The following is a 19,067-nucleotide window of genomic DNA, read 5'->3' on the forward strand; positions in this document are numbered from 1 at the left end:
TTGACTCAATGATAAATTGTACTTGCTGACAAGGTCATTGTGTCGACCATTTATAACTTACGAAATGATGACTTTAAACGAGATAGCTGAAATTCTTGTTTCATCAACTTCTTTGTCAATAATTTTCTTGTACCTCGTTTTAGAAATTGTTCATATGGAGAGTATGCTCTTGCGTATCGAATCAACTGAGATAGGTATATAAATTTCGTTTGCAGGCGATGAAGGTTTATTGCTGCATAAGTAAGGGAAGTTGACGATAAAAAAAAGTTAAAATCATCACGTTTATAATAGAACTTGATTATGAGATTACAGTTAACGTCTTTTTCAAATAAAATATCCAGATATGAAACAGATGTGTCAGACTCTGTAGTATCTTTTATCTCAAGCCTACTACCATGGTATATTGTATCGACATAAGAATGGAAATTACCATTGTTAATTGACAATACGTTGTCGATATATCTAAATTTCGAGTTGAATTTTTTTTCCTTCTTTTCACGCATAAATTTTTGCACAAATTCTGCTTCATATGAATACAGAAAATATTTGCTTATAACAGGGCGCAATTGGTACCATTGGAAATTCCAATAGATTGTGGGAACACCTAGTCTCCAAAAACATCATAGATATTGTCAATCAGAAACTCAAGCAACTCTTTGATGTCAACTTCAGAGTACGTGTGTGTATAATCAGAATGTTTTTTTAAATAAAAAGTTTAGCAAATGACCAATGACAATGTAAGTAAATTTACGAGTTCCATTTTTATTGAAAAAGCAGCCGTCAAAACTATCAAAATGCCTGTACTTTTTTTATCAGGTGGAATGGTTGTGTATAAAGTTGAAAAGTCGTTAAGTTTTAGAGCTGTTGACTATGGTAAAATCTTGTGATTTCAAATTAATTGTCCAAAAGTTCCGTGGAATTTTTAAGTATCCACATCTGATTAACACCGCTTCTTGAATATATTGTTGCACACTACTCTCCAAACATAGTTATAAATATGTATTTGATATCTAATTCTAATTTCCGTCATTTTTTTCTCAGCTGCATAATAATTGCAGTGGGAAGGACAGGTTAATTCTTTATCATTTTTAAATCTATATAATAATTTGTCGGCAGATTCCCATAACCGACTAGGTATCCTCTTTTATTTTCTCAAGTTTCGATAGTATGATAAATTCTTTAAAATATGATCAAAATTTAAAAGTAATGTACGAAGTTTTTCTTTGCCAAATGATAGTTGATCATATATATAAAAAAATATATATATATATATATAAATATAGAAAAATAATCCAGAATTTGGAAAAGATGATCACATTTTATTCCAAAGCGCTTTCGCCATTCGGCTCTTCAGTGGATTTTGAATAACAATAGCAACATGACATGATAACGTCTTATTATGACGTCATAATTAAAGGACAACGTTAAAATTTGGCGCAAAAAATGTCCGTAGAAAGCGCCAAATTCAATAGACTTGACACTGTAAATGATACATATTTACACAATAATAATCAATAATTAATAAATTTTAAAGATTTTAAAAACAATATTTACAGTCATTGATTAAATCAGAACATTTATCTGTTTAGTTTAGGCTTAAATTTATCAATGAAATATTGTTCTTTGGCCCGCCGTAACTGTTCATTTTCCTCAGTAACTTTATAAAACGGAAAGATACTAAAACGTCCTTTACCGCATTGTTCAAAATGTTCGCTGCACGGAGTATATATCTGCTGTTTGTGTACTCTAACACGGTCGGATATTTTATTCCCTGTTTGACCAATGTAATTTTCTCCGCAACCACGGCAAGTCATGCAATATATGACGTTCTTGGTTTTGCAGTTCATATTATGTTGAACTTTAAAATCTATTCCTGTTTTGAATGTGAATGATTCTCCGATTTGTATAAAATATATATATCATATATATATATATATATATATATATATATATATATATATATATATATATATATATATATATATATATATATATATATATATATATATATATATATATAAAGCAAGTCATATCTGAAGGTTAATTTGTTGACCTCCTTAATTCTTATATATCAACTAAAATTAAATCTAATTTGATTCATTAATTAAGCTTCTTATTTCAACTACAACACAAAGATATTAAAATGATACAAATTTCAGATGATTTGTCAACAATTTTGAGTATCTTTGGACATGTCCATCCGAATTCTATTTTATGGAAGTCAATCAAAAGATTGGGTAAATGATAGTTGAATGAAGCTCGCCATTTTATTATTCAAAATCTCACAAATAACGAAAGGTATGAACAATACACAAATAACTATGACTATGGAACAATCTTAAAAAATCTAGAGTAGTAAGTAGTGTTCATGATATATATAACTTGAATAAAAGTTATCTAATGAAATCAGTCACTTTAGAAAATAGAAGTAATCAGCTTGTAATTGATAACTTTTAAAATCCAAAGTAACTGTAATTTAATCGATTACTTTTGAAAGTAATTGACCAAAGACCTGATATTAACATATCTTTTAGTAGATTATTCTTGTGAGGTTTAGCATATCACCTTAATGACTCCATGTTACATTATTCTTTTACATTTAAATACAAAAATCGGAACATTAAGGTTAAAAATATACCGAAATTACTTTTTTGTCCTCTAATTAATTAGCCAAATATCAAGTGATATCGTTATGAACATCAATGATCAGAGTGAACTTTAAACCTGTTTACTGTTTGAAATTCATTTCTTTCAAAGGAGGTTTCAAAGTTTAACAAGACGGCATGCACTTTATACACAGTCTAGTTTTTAAAAAGCCTAGTTTTTAGCTTCAGTCATTTATAAGAGGCCTTTTAATAAGGCGTTTGTTTTGTCTTTAACTTGATTCTCCTTGTCAGCAAGTTTCAAAGTACAGTTGTAATATTCCCTGTCTTATTTGATCAATCGAATTCTTAGAAAGACATATTATACAGAATAAATAATGTACTTTTATTGATTTTTTTTCTTTTATAGTCTTAAGAGCATGTAAAATTAACTTTAAAAAATAATTTCTATTTATTTAAAGTGAAAATGCGAAAATGCAAACATCTCATCATAAATCTAGATTTGATGAATAGATAATTGTATGAAGGAAGATCTTTTAAAAAAAAATACCTACGTATTTTTTGCTGATCGGCAGTTATATTATTACAAATGTGTTTTGAGATTTCAAGATTGATGAATTGATTGTATGGAAAATTATGTACTAATTACATGTATATTCGTTGTAGAGACGCTCATCATTTAATGCCTCGATAGAAAGAAAAATAATAAATGTCCTGGTTGGTAACCCTATCTTTGATGCTGTATACCCCACATTTAGGGCAATTTGAAACCCATCTACCCATCTGTATTCAATAATCCAGAAGTGAAATAAAAATTAGATAGAATACATGATCATGTACTGATCCCTGCTGACAAAGCCGGTAACAATATGTTTTTTTGTAAGGTTCATTCTATAAAATGTATTTTATAGGATCTTGGATTTGATTTTGGAAGTGGTAATCCAACTTATACTTATTGCTCCCTTCCTAATCAGGAAATTCATTAAAATCAGATATCAATTTTAATGAGGTTGGCTCCTGATATTTAAAGTCTTAAACTTTTTTTTGGTCAAGTATATTTTTAGTTTCTACACACGTAGCTAAATCAAAAATCAAATTAAAAAAATGGAGGTCAATATGCTTCTTTTGGCGCTACAGTACATTTAATTTGAACTTTTTGCACTGAAATTTGTGTCTTTAAAAAAGATTACTTTTTCGACGTTTTCCCTCAAATAATTTTATCCAAATAAAGCAGGGAACAAAATGAACTAAAAATCTATTTTAAAAAAGACACTTTAGAATTGTGACTCAGAAAAAGTTTCAATTATTTGACCTTTTTGCACTCAAAATTGTGATTTTTCTGGCATTGAAAATTAATAAAGCAACAAGAAAATTATTTTAAAATTTTTGCTGAATTTCAGCAGATAGGTTAAAGTTATCTTAAATAATCAGAAAAGAACATCAAAAGTGGGGGTATATGATGTAAATACTGAAATCTGTTAAGGGTTCTTGACATTGTCTGCAGTTACAGATATGTACTTTATAAAAAATATATACATATATGCAATCCAAGGCAACAAATCTTGCATATCTAGTACCATACCAACCATTGTACTTGATAAACAATACAAAATAAAAAAAATCCATTTCAACGATAATGTGTTAGCCGGTACTTAGTACTTTAAAAATAAGTACAAGGTCATTAGACCCTTGAGAAATTCCTCGCTTGCAGCAGACAGGAGACGTATGGTATAGGTATGGTGTTACGTCAGTTTACAGATCAAAACACTAGTTTTAGTTCAGAAATATTTTTCGTACGTCAATATTTACAAAGTTATGACTGCATATAACACACACTTTTTAAACTTTTCGAAGGCTCAAGTGAGCTTTTCTGATCACTGTTCCGTCTGTCTTTTCTATTTTAAAACATTTTTTTTTTTATTTTCAACCAAACTTGCCACAAAGCATCCTTGGGTGAAGAGAAGTTTTTTCAAATGAAGGGCCAGGCCCTCATTCAAGGGGAGATAATTGGGAATTAATGAAAATTTGGTGGTATGTTTTAAAAATCTTCTTCTCAAGAACCATTGGGCCAGGAAAGATGAAACTTATGGGGAAACATCCTCAGGTAGTTAGGGCGGGCCACAATGGCCGACCAAAGTTTAACATAGAAATATATATAGGAAAATTCTTTAAAAATCTTCTTCTCAAGAATAACAAAGCCATAATTGATCATATTTATATGGAAGCATCCTCATTTAGTGTAGATTCAAGTTTGTTCAAATCATGACCCCCGGGGGTAGGGCGGGGCCACAATGGCCGACCAAAGTTTTACATAGAAATATATATAGGAAAATTCTTTAAAAATCATCTTATCAAGAATAGCAAAGCCATTGCTTATGGGACTACTTTTGGATTTAAACTTTTCAATAATAAACCAATTTCTACTTTTTCCTAGCCACAGTGCCCAGGTGAGCGATGTGGCCCATGGGCCTCTTGTTTTTTTATTTAATGGAATTCTAAAGAGAATTGTCATTTTAAATCAAAATTTATCTTTTAAAAAGGATTTAGTCTGCAAAACAATAAAATATTTGTGTTTTTTCGTCCTTGTTGCTTTTGAAGATAGTGAATAAACAAAGCCGGGTATTTGATATTGATAAAAATATACATGAGAGACGGATCGAGCTAACATTGTAAGATTGATTTCTTGAACGTGGCCATATGTGTACATTTACTTTCAAATTTTTTGTAAATAGCGTACTTTTGTCTTGAAAATAGAAAAGTAAATAGCGAAGGAGTGATACCCCTTTTTCTTTTTTACAAAGTTTAAAAAAAACAACCCAATATGACCTAGCTAAGAAATAGCAGAAGATATTTAATTAAAAGTCACTGAATTGATTTTTACAGAATTTTTTTTTCAATAAAGAAGTTAATTCTAAATACCATCACACAGTTTCTAGTAATTTACTGAATCTTGTTTTGTTATAATTATGATATTTTCCACGTTAAGCACATAACCTTATATTTGGCCTGAGTGTCATTTAAAAAAGATGAGAATTTACATGTTTGACTGGATTTATGTTTAAAATACTCAATATTCTCCTTATGAAAACCGTTTTTGTTTGAAGTTCCTTCTTTTGAAGAGGAATTTAAAAATACTTTTATGTAATGTTTCATGTACAATACATAGAATTTATTTAATTCGATATTTCATTATGTCATTGAAAAAAATTGCTTAATGTTTCATTCTTTTTTAACGTATATAAAATTGTGATATTCTGCCTTCAGGGCAGATAATATACATATTTTTATCAAATATCTTTGGAATAACAAATTGTATTTAACGTGACAAAAATTGTAGAATTTAATAAGATTATTAATCAAGAAATTAATGATTTCTATCATTTACAATCAAAAAAGCACCCAGTGTATATAAGCCTCAAGTGAGCTTTTCTGATCAAAATTTGTCCATTGTCTGTCGTTGTTGTTGTTGGCGTCGTTGTAAACTTTTCACATTTTTATCTTCTTCTCAAGAACCACTGGGCCAATATCAACCAAAGTTTCCACAAAGTAACCTTTGGTAAAGGGAATTCAAGTTTGTTCAAATGAAGGGCCAAGCCCTCTTCCAAGGAGAGATAATTATGAATTCATGGAAAATTAATCGTATCATTTAAAAATCTTCTTCTCAAGAACCATTGGGCCAGGAAAGATGAAACTCATGTAGAAGCATCCATAGGTAGTGCAGATTCAAGTTTGTTCAAATCATGACCCCCGGGTAGGGCGGGTCCAAAATGGCTGATCAAAGTTTTACAAAGGAATATTTGGGAAAAATCTGTAAAAATCTTATTCTCCAGAACCATTGGACCAGGAAAGATGAAACTCATGTGGAATTATCCTCAGGTAGTGTAGATTCAAATTTCTACAAATCATGACCTCAAGGGGCAGGACGGGGCCACATTGGCTGATTAAAGTTTTACATATGAATATATTGGAACAATCTTTTAAAATCTTCTTCTCCAGAACCATTGGGTCAGGAAAGATGAAACTCATGAGAAAGCATCTTCAGGTAGTGTAAATTCAAGTTTGTTCAAATCATGACCCCAAAGGGTAGGACGGTAGTTTTACATAGGAAAATAAAGGGGAAAAAATCTTCTCCAGAACAGCAAAGTTTTGTTTAGTTAAATTGACATATATTCATCTGCAAGTAATGAAGATTAAAATTTATTCAAATAATCTACCAGGCGTGGGGTGGGGAGTTTCCGAGGGGTCACAATGGGAGATCAAGTTATTCGTTGAAAAAAACCTTTAAAATCTTCTTTTCAAGTATGGCAAAATTATACATGTATGCTTTATTGATATAGTGACATTCTCAAGTAATATAAAATTCAAACCCCCCTCCCCCAACAAGTAAACTCTTCAATACTGAGCTGATTTGTGTTTTTAACTAGCCCATGTGCTCAGGTGAGCGATGTAGCCCATGGGTCTCTTGTTTGTTTGTATCATTTGTTCTTATGAAGGGGCACATTATTGTGTTTTTGATAATGAATGTATTAGATATGAGGTATGACACTAAGTTTCATTTTTTACAAAATTGAAAAAACAAAAATTAAAACTCCTTATTCTTACCATACTTTGTCTGGAAAGGTCTTCATATCAGGATCTGACATGCGTAAAAAATATTTTTGATAAAAAAAACGGCGTTGCAGACTTAAATCTAAATTTTATTGAAATCTGATGCTTTTTAATTAGTTCTTGACAAAAATAATGTAACTTTTTTTAGTTTATTTTCTTTTTAAATCGAAATTTGGACCAGGAGTCATTAGTCTTTTTAATATAATGGTATTCCTTGAAATTAAGAACTGATTCTTAGTTGTTATTTATTGGTTACTTCAAACATAGGTAATCAGAGATTTCAAAGCTCACCTCAACGAATGTTGTCTTTAAGTAAGGCAAAGCCAAACAATTAACCAACAAAAAGTGTATATCCCAAAATGAAAATATTTATGCAATTTTGATCTGATACTTTGGAATAGACCTATATAAAACTTTAAACTAGTTCTTCATCACAAAAGTGTAATTAAAATCCAGCATCTGAAGCAAAATTGAGAGTTTACTTCCCTTGATACATCATTTGTGCAAGTTTGGTTTATATAAGCCTTATATCTTCTTGATAATAGACTTGCACCCAAGACTTTTACGAGGTCCATCATCTGGCAAATGTATGTGGAATTCAGCATCTGAAGCAAGTCCATTAGTGTGCATCCTAAGATGAATCATCCATGCAAATTTGCTCAACATTATTGTGTTTTTGAACTAAAACCTGTATAAAAAACTTTTATTAATCCAGAAAATGTTTTAGCATATGAAGTGCACCCTTAGATGACATCCTAAGTTGGTCATTATAATAAATTGTAAAAATCCTGCAAAAAACTTTAAAACTCATTACTCTTATCCGATGCTTTGTGTGGTATCATCTTCATATAATCATTTTTTATGCGTAAAAAATATTTTTGCAAAAAACGGCGTTCAGACTGGAAAATCTAAATTTTATTGAAATCTGACAGATGCTTTTTAAGTTTATTTACGGCTCATAGTAACTTGGAAAAAATACACCAAAAACTTTTTTTAAGTTTATTTTTTTTGCAAGTTTGGTCACTATAAGGCTTATAGTTACTCGAAAATGAGACCTACACCAAAAACTTTAACCTGTTCACTCAACCAAAAATTTGGAACAAGGAGTATCATCCTTATGTTTCATCCATTAGTTTGGCACTATAAGGCTTATTTTAATATAATGCTGTGTCATTCTTTGAAATTATCTGGAGCTGTACTGAAACATTCTTAGTTGTTAATCAATATTGGTTACTTAAAAAAAAATGAAAAGTAAGAGATATCTACAGTGAAAAAGGAACTTCGTTAGCAAAAATGAAAAGTAGAGATATCTACAGTGAAAAAGGAATCTATATTACCTTTAAGTAATGCGTTGAACCATGACCTCTTTAAAATAACTTCTTAGTACATTGTACTTAACATGGCGTTCGTATTTGGAACAAAGGATGCCTTAACTACTTTAATTGACCTTTACTCTTGAAAAAGAAGGATGTTGTTTGAAAAAATAATTTAATTATGTCAAGAGTAAATAGTTTGATTGATTCCGATTCTTGAAGTGAAATCCTATATAAACCGTTCTCCCCAATCACAACTCACAGACAGCCAAGATGCATTTCCTTACCACTGTAAGTTGCTAGAAAAATATAATTTACATTTACAGGATACATTTATTTTGTATCCGGATAAACATGAAATGAAATTTTGGATTTTATTTTCAGATGTTATTTATAAGTAAAACTTATAACTAAAAATTTTATTTTTAGGTTTTCATACTGGCTTGCACCTTAATTCTTAATGTTTCCTGCTTCTATAATTGGATCAGACCGTACCTTCCAAAATACGAGGAAACATGCACAAAAAGAGGTTGGTTATTAAATACAAAAACGTCAATATAGTTGTGAAAAACTGGCAGAGATAGAGTTTTGTTCAAGAAAAGCCTCGCCGCATCAAGAAGATAACGGACAGCGTAGATGTTATATCCGATGCATTATAGGTCGATGTAGTTATTTTTCTATTGTCGATATAAATTGTCGATTATCGATTCATTTTTTTTGCAATCTCGTCAACTAATATTGTTTTCGAAAAGAACCATGAGTATCACACTAGGAAATAGGCTGTGTGTCCCAGTCTCTGTTGAAATTAAGACAGCAAATGAGAGTTATGAAATTTCAATTGCTGGAAACAAAATACAATAAAAAAAACACATTTTCATTGAACAGAAATAATATAGTGGATTTAGGAAAAAGTGAAAATTTTCAAATTAAAACCTTTCTTGATTGAAATTATCCTGACCAAAGTTTCAGTGCGTAAACGAAGTTTCCACAACATAAATCATAACATAATGTACACTATAGTATAACGCATGGCATATTATAATTTGTGCAAAAAGTACATGTATATTGATATTGTTATTTTTGTATTATTTGCTGTGAAGCGTAATAAAATTGCTCTTTCCGATATGATTCTATAGTAAATGTATTGTTTTTGAGAAGATTTCTAAAAATACCTAGACGGTAGATTTTCCCTTTATTAAAGTCAATGTAAGTTGCATATAGGATAAATTAAAGAGCTTCCCTATTGTAGTTTTCACACAATAAAACAAAGTCGGCTCCTTTAAGAAACAAGAAGCCCATGGGTCACATCGCTCACCTGAGAAGCTTTGACCATGCTATTCTTAGGCAGATTTTTCCCTTGTGACCTCGTTGTGACCCCATCGTACCCCAAGGGTAATAATTTGGATAATTTAAAATCTATACTACCCCAGGATGCTTTTACATAAATTTCAGCTTTTCTGACCAAGTAGTTCTTGAAAAGAAGATTTTAAAAGTTTTTTCCCTATATATTTTTATGTAAAACTTTTTTATTCCGCCGAGGGTCATGATTTGAACAATATAGAATCTATACTACTCAATGATACTTCCACTGAAGTTTCAGCTTTTCTGGCCCAGTGGGTCTTCAGAAGAAGATTTTTAAAAATTTGTCCTGTATATTTCTATGTAAAACTTTGATTCTTTATTATGGCCCCACCTAACCCCGGGGGTCATGATTTGAACAATTTAAAATCTACACTACCCCAGATGCTTTCACATAACTTTCAGCTTTTCTGGCCAAGTAGTTCTTAAGAAGAAGATTTTTAAAGTTTTTTCCTATATATTCTATGTAAAACTTTGATTCCCTATTGTGGCCCCGCCTAACCCCGAGGGTCATGATTTGAACAATTTAGTATCTACACTACCACAAGATGCTTCCACATAAGTTTCAGCATTTCAGGCGCAGTGGTTCTTGAGAAGAAGGTTTTTTTTTAAAAAAAATCTCCTATATATATCTATGTAAAACTTCGATTCCCTATTGTGGCCCCACCCAAACCCGGGGGTCATGATTTGAACAATTTAAAATCTACACTACCCCAGAATGCTTCCACATAAGTTTCAGCTTTTTTGGCCCAGTGGTTCTTGAGAAGAATATTTTTTAATGTCCCCACCCTATTTTTGTCTTTTCTTGATTATCTCCTCTTCTGAGAGGACCTTGCCCCTTAATTTTAATAATTTAAATTTCCCTTTACCTAGGGATGCTTTATACCAAGTTTGGTTAAAATTTGCCCAATGGTTCTTGAGAAGAAGTCAAAAATGTGAAAAGTTTACAGACGTACAGACAAACGAACGGACGACGGACAAAATGTGATCAGAAAAGCTCACTTGAGCCTTCGGCTTAGGTGAGCTAAAAAGATGGAAACACTATAGGGCTCATATCTTTAACATTTGAAATAAAATAAAGAAAAAGAGCATCGAAATTGACTTGATCACCAGAGAATAGAAATGATACATTTTCTCCAGTTGAACATTGATGAATAAGACTAATTATAAACACAATTTTATGTTTTGTTTTTAATAGTTGGCGCTGATGGGTATTATTTTGGAACCACTCATCTTCGTTGCATCATGGAAGATCGCAAAGGAAGGCGTCGACGTAGGGTACCTTCGAGATTTACGATGAACCCCGAACATCGATTCATCGAATACAAGGGATACTATTATGATTTCCAAAGTAAGTGCATATTTACGATGTCCTTTTAAAAATAAAATCTTGATTTAGTCTTGAACAGGCCTAGGGTTACTTGAATTGTTTAAGTGATGGCCGTTCTAGAGTAATTTCGATCGTTTTTTTTTTCATTCACATATAAAATGTTTTTTTTCATGATAGACAAAGTGAGGCTTTTGTTAAAAAAAATTTAAATGCATATTCACCAGTAATAATGTTTTTTGGAGACTTTTTCAAAACGAGAGTAAAAAGGTAAACCCAATGAAATCATTTATAAAAAAAAAGAAATTGCAAATGTTCACACTGAAAAAAATGACATGAAAACTTAAATGTCTAATTTCTCTATTTATTCAGCAAATTCGAAAGTATCAATTGCTAACAGTCGATTAAGTGGAGATGTATGCCCTGGGGCAAAGGAAGCATCCCCAGCGGGGTACAGTGAACTTAGCACCGACTGTCTCGAGGGTTGTGCCAAAAATTACGCGTGTTACTTCGGTAACGGTTTAACAACTGTAACCATTTTGCTAACCGCCTGTCAAAGGTTCTGTGTAGAAGAGGTACCACGTGTCCAGACTGGTGCACAGGAAGCTGTGACGATGTGGAATATAATTAACATTTCAGGAAAAATAATGAAAATGTTTATTGCATTAACAAAATTCAAAATAAATCGAACATTTGAAAGTTTACTTGTAAATTACACCTCTTTTATTTTAGTACAAATTGTAGAAAAAGATGTGTGCGATTCGCCATCTTATAAAAAAAAATCAAAAAAGGTTGTTTTCTTTGCTTTTTTAAACGTTTGATTCAATTTAAGTAAGTCATACGTCAGTCTGATTAAAACCAGTCCTCTTCTCCTTTTACTCGTCAGGAGAGTGAAAGGAGAAGGGGATGATTTTAATCAGACTGGTCATTCGTGAAATTTATTTACCAAGAATTCTGTGAGAAGATTAGTACTCATAAAGTATGACCCAAAGTACGGTACAATTATTTTGACCTTTTTGCACTTAAATATTAACTCTTTCATTCATCACTTTAACATTTTGCATATTTCATCAAATGTAACCATGGCAATAATTACAATCTTCTTTAACGTAAAATACTTTGAAAAATATTTATCATTGAACAATGTTTTTCAAATATATGCGCATAAATTATTTCTGACCTGTTTGCACTATAAAAGTAACATATTTGGGGGTATTGAAAATATATTCTACGAGTAAAAGTATGTTAGGCAAAAGTGCCAAGATCATAAAATTAATAAATGTGTAGATTTTCGGAATTTTCTTTAAAATATCTTTCCACCACAACAAGTTGCATAAATCTTGCTTCTTTATGAATTTTTAGCAGCAATGTTTTCATTCAATATTGAACAATTCACATTGTTTAATTTTAATATGTTATAACTAAAAATTTTTCTAAAAAGCTGACCGGTGACATACCTTAACTTATTATTACAAGGATTTAAACGATCTTGTTTTTTGTCGGTATTTTGTTAATTTATGGCAAATATTACCTATCACTGGGTCCTATTCAGGCAGACTTTCAAACCAATTGTTAGATCTTTACTTGTTCACTGGTTTAGACTTTGGAATGTTCCATTGACCTGATTAGTACATAAGGCTTATGGTTGGTACGACTGATCAACAGGAGAAACTCACTCTTCTTAGGCATCAGGCCCAGGGGCCATAAAACTTAGACGAGCTCACTTTTGATCTCAGTCTCACTTTTGCCAAAGGAATATATAGCGGAAAAGTGAGACTGAGATAAAAAATGAACTCGCCTAAGTTTTATGGCCCCCAGGCCTGATCCCATAACATTTATGACGTCAACTTTAGCGTTCGTTTTCTAGATAACGTCATAATGCACATAAGGGTGGTTTTTGCTAGACGGTCATCATTATCTGGAGTTTTTTTTTTTTTTGGGGGGGAGGTCGTGTTAAATACCTTTTTAACTGATTTGTATTATTTGTGAATATATTAGCTCGATCACATTCGGTTTTTTTTCACCTATCTTATGAAGGAAGTAATGTTTTTAATGCAAATAATACCTCGAAGAGGGATGACTGAAAATTTGCAATTTCCGTAAGATGTTTGAAAATGGTCGGACAAAGTACGGTAATTATTCGCCGAATCAGGAGTGTCGATTCAATTTTCCACTTTTTCGAATTGAAGAGAAAACCGCTATATTTGAGATCGTAATTGTTGTGCTTAAATGTAAAATGTTATATTAAGAAAGTGCTCAAACGAATTATGACTTGATTTATTTTTGTTGAAACATGTGCTCATTTAATGGAAAAACATTAATTCAAGGGCAGGTTATACAAATAAAATATGAAAACCTGAATAGGTATATATATTTGGGCTTATTTTTCTCGTAAATAATAAAAATACTAATTTACAAATATTAAGAAATACATGTATAAACCTTCTATGATGTTTAAAAATCTTTTTTATTAAAAATTGATCAACTGTTATATTATAGGAATAAAAAGCATAGGTATACAGGCTTTTAAAAAAATTGAATGATATTTATACTTATTCGGTACTTTAGTTTCTCCTATTCACTTCGATCAATTATAATGCATAATATATGAAATGTTTCCTAAAATAGAAAACATCATAAATCACTTCTCGTTTCATATCATCTTATAAACATGGGTAACTTAGGATAGATTAAAAAGAACTAATTCGAATTCTTTAAATATGTTCTTTTTTCTTACTTTTATGAGGTACAAATAGAATTGATGACAATAAAGTTAAAGTCATCATGTTTATCATGAAGCTTGGTTGTTAGATTACCATTTACGTCAAAGAGTGAATAATAATTTTACATAAAGAACAGCATTCGGCATACATTCCATAATCGATTCCATTTTGCTGATATGTATGCTTTAATCAGCCTTAAAATGAAAAAAAAATATAGGAGGATTATAAAAAATATTTATTACGGCAACAGAAAGTGACTGTTAACGTCTTATCGTTTTATACGAGGGTTGTCAAAAAAGATCGCGGATACGTTAATTTATGACAAATGTACAGTGTACGACGGTTGTCCAAAAAGTTCAAGGACAATGACGTTTTTGTTCAAATAAATGGTTCTCTATATATCTTAGATATATCAAAATATTTCTTATGAAAAACCAAGTCAGAAAGATTTGATTTTTATAGGTGGAACTTTATATTTTAGTAAAAGCCGGGGTATTTATAGGTCGCGGATATTGTGTACGGACCAGTTAGCAACTGACGTCATAAAATCTCGAACCCAAACTAAAATGCGTAACGTAAAAACACGTGAACGTGATCGAAAGGGTGACATAACTGTTTCCGTCGGGGGTGACATAACTGTTGCGGGTGTTACTCAGTATTTTTCAGGGTTTATAGCGAAACTTATTACATTTGTGATATGATAAGAAAACTTATTCAAAAATGTTATATAAAAATATATATAGTTCCATCAATAAAAATAAAAACTGTAAACTGTCTGATATGGTTTTTCGTAAAGAATATTTTGATATACAAAAGATGTGAATATAACAATTCATTTTAACAAAAAGTCATTGTCCACGAACTTTTGGACAACCCTCGTATATGTAGTAAGAACAATAACGTATGTCTGACTAAATTTTTATCTTTTTTTTATAAGTATATAAAAGTAAGGTTTATCTACCAAAGTTTTGAAAATATATACAATGATTTTTGTCGTGCGATCATAGGATTCACGGACCAATCGCTTTACGTTTGGTGACCTGTCAACCTGTTTGCTAACTTGCTAAGCCTATTCAGAGTTTTGAACATTTTTCATTTCTGTATACTGTTTATGTCCTTTTCCTACTTTAAAACTAGATAATATTTTAAAGATATACATTTTTTTCTTGTGGCGTATCGGATATTAGTGAGATCTAAAAATCTAAGTCTACGTTGTTCACGGTATATGGAAGCAATAAAAAAAATCCATAGGGAAAATGTCCATGTAATTCAGGATTGGAGTAGGTTGATCATCAAAAATAGCAGTCCTTCCATTCTTATCCATCGTCTCAAGCCACGGTCCGGAGTCCGCATATAGCTCTCTCCTACTCGTGGCTGCTTGATCACAAAAAGTGTCGTAATCTTGAATATTTACGCCTCTCCATTGTGACGTCATATTCAGTCAGTGGCAAGTTTTGCTTCCATCGCAATCGAAATCAACAACTGATGTCAACAGTATACAAGAAATATTTCCTAAACTGCGATTGGATATTGAAAGGTCGCGATGAAGTTCAGCATCCGACTATGCTTTACTCGCATTGGTCAATTTTTCAATGAGCTACGAAGAAATCTCTCCTCGTTCAACCACGGCCAGATGGGAGAGGAGCGGACAGTTTGGCCGTGGTTTGCGACGATGATTCTTATCAAGCTATTACTATTTAAAGACGTCTTAAATACGTGTAGAAAATTCACAGCAGTATGTAGATTATTTTAGTCTCTTTTGGGTATTTTACGGTCTGCAGACACATAATTTTATACCGAGGTGTTCAATGACGTCATAATTTTTGACGGTTGTTTCACGCATTGGTCATCTATAATTGACGATGAAATAGTTACTTCCCTGATAATTTTAGTTCAAAATTACGCCAAATGAAGTTTTACGATTATTCTGGCAACACATCAATTATCAAAATTTTTTCTACATCATAACAGTGCAATTTTTACAGTCGAAGACTGAGAGGTAAACAAAAGCACGTGTGTTTTTTTTTATCGGATATATTCAACTCTACAGTAATAAAAGAAAAGCAGCGATGGGTTTGTTTACATTGTGCTGAAGGGGCAGACAGTGGGCCTTTCAACTAATTTTTCAAGTTGTACATATTGTAAAAAGCATTGCATAGAAAGATTTATAGGTACATGAAATTATCAAAAAAGATAATTACTTATGCATACATTTAATTACACCATTAAAAATTTTAATCATTATAACTGACTTTTCCGATGTTGTGTTTTAAGGATAGGTAACTCAGGTGTGAAAAATGACCAACTTAGTGCCGATTTATGTTATCGTTTATAGGAATGACATATAGGCTGCTTCAGAATTGGTATTGTTATGTACACAAAAGGGTTCCTTACATTGTTTTGTATACAAAAGTGTTGACCATGAGAAAGAGAATGCCTTAACTCTATAGCTACCTGAATCAACAGGGTCAAATGAATGGGGAACAGACTATATTCAATATTTTTAACTCTCTTTGACGATTATTATGAAGAAGAAAATTTAATGTCATGTTTTTGTGTGCGCGCTTTTCGCTTCCTATATAAATATATATATATTTTTACAAGTAAATGCAGCAGTTGATCATCTCACTTGTGTTACTAGGCGCGAAGGGGAACGACCGAGAATAAAAATTTAACTAGGTTAGAACTAAGAAGGAGGGTAAATTTCACTTTTTATTTTAATTAAAACTTTTAATTATATGTAGTGAAATGGTGTCCGCAACTATACAGTAAATAAGTTTAACATTGATGCTAAATTTTAAAACCACAGGATTCTACTGAGAGCAAAAAAAAAAACCACTTGGGAAATGCTAAAAACTGCCTTGCGTATAAAACAGTTGGATACCTCGGACCTGCTCTCAACATGTTTTAATAGTGAGTTATCGTTCATAAAACCGACCCCTAGCGGCAGTTGAAAGGCCTACAGACAGTCATTAGGTCGTCATTTAAGATAGGTACATGAATGCTGGGAAGTGCAAAGATGTGACATAATTATGCTGAGACCGGATGAGAACAATTCTCTAGGTTGTGTGAAGGAGGCACTATTAAAAATTACTAATAAATCCTTGCAAAAATGTTTTATGACAGTTCGTTTCCAATAAAGTAAATTATAGAATAAAAACAAACAGATCATTATGAATATTGATTAGATGTTAAGGGAAGTAACTCAAAATTAAAGAACAGTGCTGGTATTTCTGTGCTTTGTTTCAATATTTGCATTTTCAGCCAAAGTATATGCATGTCATCGGAAATGAGGATTCAACAATGTATGTTATGTATAAACCTCGTGAAATAAATGGGTTTTGGAGAAAACGTGTGGTTAAAAATAATATAGGCTCATTTTATCAACATTTTACATAGGAAATGCATTGAAAATTGTAAAAACATTGATTTGACAAAATCTATAAAGGAAGGCTGGCTCAATGGGTAAAAAGGACCTGAATTGAACATGTTAGGTACCATTAAACCTGTTCAAAAAATCTTGTAAAATTCTATACGAAATCCAAAAACGTTGCCAATGTCCTTAAACAATACCCCTTATCATTCCAAATGCTTTAATTTAGTTTAAGCCGCTTTCAATAACTCGATCAGCAAGCTCAAATTTTGAGTGGGATTCACTAAATGAAAGAAGTACTTTTTAAAATTTATTTTAGTATAAAGAAATTGAGATAGGTAAGATAAGACAAAAGGAAGTATTCCTGTCTTGGAAGTATATCTTTTATTTTTACCCAGTGTTTACCAGTTGCATTACACGTGTTTAATTTTGAATGCTTTATTTTATAAATAACATGGCTTTATTTTTTATTTTAAATAATAATCAGAGATATCGATCATGTTCAATCCTCCTTCATTCGTACTTAAACAACACAAATTATTGTCTATTTTATTTAATTTATTATCCGAATAAAATACCAATATCATTAATATTTTCACATATTTGTTTAGGAAATTCCTCTCATTTCAGTTTCATAACCAGTGGTTGAAATGATTTTACATATTCTTTATAATCAGAGTTTCCCCTTTAATTGAAGTTTTAAAGTTTTTCATAGATGCAAACTGTTCATTATTATTAATTTTTTTTCTTACTATTTTTTCCATCAAAATTTGCTTCTGTATTTATTCTATATCCTGGATATATCTCCTTTAGTTTTTAATATTAGTTTTAATCCACTGGATTTTTAAAAAATATTTTTTTGTGTTTTACCCTTTGAAAATTTCCATTAATGCTTTTTCGTATATTTCCAAAACTTTGAAAGAATGTATTTGATATTCTTTATTAAATAGAAGTTTGTTATCTCTAATTGTTTTACACTCTATATATTTATCTTTCTAGAAACTCTAGTATACAAACTGTTTATAATTTGTTCGTTATTTCCCCATCCATATTGCTACTGAGGATTCTGTCTAATTACACAAGCCATATGCTCTATTTGAATTTATTTTCTGTAATTGATATCTGTTTCCCTATTTACTAGAATTAATTTTTAAAAACTAGAAAATTGAAATTGAAATGCTTTAAATAGATATTATGTTTAAATGGCATGGCGGATTCCATTACTATATTCTGAAAAAAAAAACTGTTAAAATCTTACTGGCCATTATTTTTCAATAATGATTATTTTCATGGACTTGTCGATTCAATTATCATTTGGTTTTCTATGTATCAGAAAACAATAACACTAATCTTAAATATTTCATCATACAGACGTTCAAGTGTTCGTCTGTAAATCACGCAAATGAAACACTTTGTTTATGTTCCTAATAAAGCATAAAACTTTTTCTAAAAAAGTTGTATTAGGTTTCATACAAGAAATGTAGTCGACAATACATCTTAAACCTATCAACTTTATATGTAAAATAACAGGATACAAATTTTCTATCACAATTAGAGCTAAATCCGATCATCTTAAATTTATATTTGATATCTATTTTCAAAAGAAAATCTTCATGTCATAAATAAGAAATTGCATACCTTGATCCATACGTACAACTGTTCTTGATAAACAAAACAGAATAAATTTAATCTTTAAAAAAAAAATAAAATAAAAAATCAAATTCTAATAGTTGTATTAATAATATTTTGTGCTCAACAAAT

The 19,067-nt window shown here is 30.9% G+C and overlaps 1 pseudogene; it reads left to right on the top strand.

The window, feature by feature from the left end:
• Positions 1-8,752: 8,752 nt before the first annotated feature.
• On the top strand, positions 8,753-11,914 carry LOC134235454 (uncharacterized; annotated as a pseudogene).
• The last annotated feature ends 7,153 nt before the right edge of the window (positions 11,915-19,067 follow it).

The sequence above is a fragment of the Saccostrea cucullata genome, unplaced genomic scaffold (genome assembly GCF_032062105.1).
Source record: "Saccostrea cucullata isolate Sc308-1 unplaced genomic scaffold, CSIRO_AGI_Scuc_v1 ctg446, whole genome shotgun sequence".
NCBI lineage: Eukaryota > Metazoa > Mollusca > Bivalvia > Ostreida > Ostreidae > Saccostrea > Saccostrea cuccullata.